Here is a 2,500-nt window from a genome sequence, read left to right as displayed (position 1 = left end):
AGGTCATATAGGAAATATAAAGTAATATATCTGTTATACGGTTTTATTAACTTGTTGATAAAAATATCCCTCTAATGGTTTCAATATTCAGGGTATAATATCATGATGAATGGGCTTTTTAAAATCTTTGTTTACTCCACAACAAACATCTCTCCAGGCGTTTGTTGTAAAATTCTGACTTCTGTAGCTTTGCTGAGTTTTATCTCATAACACAAGCTTCATCTCAACTAAAGACATTAGAAGATCAATATCTATTTTGCTCTCCATACTGATAATTTTCTGGAACCCGATCAACAAAAGCAGTGGAAGTCTACTAGTGCCACACGTACAGTATATGCAGAAAACAATCTCATAGTGTGAACGCGCACTGAGCGCAATGGCAAACTGCAATAAAATCTGGATCCCGCACCGCACATGCCCTGTCGTGTCTTCCAGCTGTAATGCGATGCTGGAATGGCAAATTTAGCTGGACCTACATTGTGTCAAAAGGTACATTAGAGATGACAGTCAAGTGCTAGCCGCATGTAGGTTCAACATCGGGCTGTATATACGTGCGACATAGTATCTGACAGCAGGGTGATAGAATAGGTTTAAAGCGATAGAGAAGCTGTCTCCTCGGCTTCTAATACTGATGCCTAGTGGATGATCTTACTGAAGCTGATATTGACTAGCAGGGGTCACTTGCCTCAGTTAAGTGGGCACTGCGCATCACAAAGAACTGGTTATCCTGTGATGAACCTAGATAATAAATCCTCTATGTATTTAGTAAGTAAATGAAAAGAGAAGATAACAGAATGGCCTCCAATCCCGGGAGTAGCAGGGTGCTAAGAATATCCAAGTTTATATGTACCAAAAATAAAAAAAAGAAAAAAAAAATGGAAATTGGTAATTGGAATGACAGAGTCGTGGATCAGATTGGGAAATTATGGTAAGTAAAGAGTGAATATATGAAATATATTTTGGGTATTAATTGAAACAAGTTGTAAGGGGATTGGTAAGGACACCATAGACCAAGGCAATATATATATATATATATATATATATATATATATATATATATATATATATATATATATATATATATATATATATATATATAATCAGGAAGAACAGATGAAGTTGGAAAAGAAGGGTAAGAAACATGATGACAATAAAAGCAAGGAAGACATTGCCTGAGTGAACTATAAATAGTAGATTGTTACTTGTAAATTTTAAATCAAAGAAGTTTAATATCAATAACATAGTTTGCTATGACCCAACAAAGGATTCCCCTGAACGAAGGAATGATGAAAACAATTAAGAACTGAAGGGTAATTGATAAGATCCCAGATAAAGATACAAAAATTGTGATATATGCTGTTAGTGCTAAAGTTTGATAGAATAATCAAAGCATACAGAAAGTGATGAGTGTTGAGGGACGTGGTGAAGCTGCAAAAGAGAAGGGAGCACATTTTATAACCTTTTGTTCACCAAACAGTCTCGTCATTGGAGGTACTCTTTTCCAGCTCCAGGACATTCACAAATATACACGGACTTCACCATGTGGCAATAAAAAAATCAAATAAATCATATATCCATTAATAAAAAGCGAGGAGCGATGTAAGAAGCTATAGAGGTTCAGATGTTGGTGGTGATCAAGAGCTCCTCATTACAACACTAAAATTAAAACTGAAAACACCCAACGGAAATGTAGATAGAATATATTTGTTTGATACAGTTAAGCTTCTAGAATAAGATCTCAGGGAAACCTTTGAAATTGAATGTGAGAACTAATTTGCAGTGTTAGAGAATTTAAGACGCGAAGAACAGATAATATAAAAATAAGATGATATTAAGAACATATATCAGTCAGTTGATAGTGAAGTTTTGGGACACAAAGTTACAAGGAGAAAGCCATGAATATGAAATGATACGTGGAGGAATATAAAAAGGAGACAAATAAAAAAAATTGATTGCTTATAGTTTTTAAGGAAGTAATAAAAATTTCAAGGTTGAACATATAAAGTATTCCAGTATTGATAGAGAGGTAAAAAATCAGGAATGACTGGAGAGATATTTAGACAGGAAAACAAATGAGACTAACAAAAATATGAATTTTGGGAGTGGGTGTGGTGTAGTAATCGCTCATAGAAATATTAATGAAATCTCTACCGGGGCAAAGAAGAAAAGCCTATACCCAGTGGCATAGCTAGATGTTTGTCAGTGGGTGGGCCTCAAGGGGGCACAGCTAAATATGGAAGGGCACTAGGCTATCGGAGAGAGCCCATATATGCCGAAGGATTTTGGAACCGTATGAGAAAGGTATTGGGGCATATTCTGAGGTCAGCGGTGGATAATCAGTCATTATACAGTTATCTGTGAATCTGTCACATTCAGGTACATCATTATCATATGAAGTTACAAAATTGGATAATTACAGATATAAAACTGAAAAACATAAAGTGGGCTATGCAAAACGCATTATTTCATGTACGTATAGAAATTGTAAAACATAACCATG

Source organism: Palaemon carinicauda, chromosome 1 (genome assembly GCF_036898095.1).
Source record: "Palaemon carinicauda isolate YSFRI2023 chromosome 1, ASM3689809v2, whole genome shotgun sequence".
In the NCBI taxonomy this organism is placed as follows: domain Eukaryota; kingdom Metazoa; phylum Arthropoda; class Malacostraca; order Decapoda; family Palaemonidae; genus Palaemon; species Palaemon carinicauda.
The sequence above is the reverse complement of the archived record's forward strand: the minus strand, read 5'-3'. Positions refer to the sequence as shown.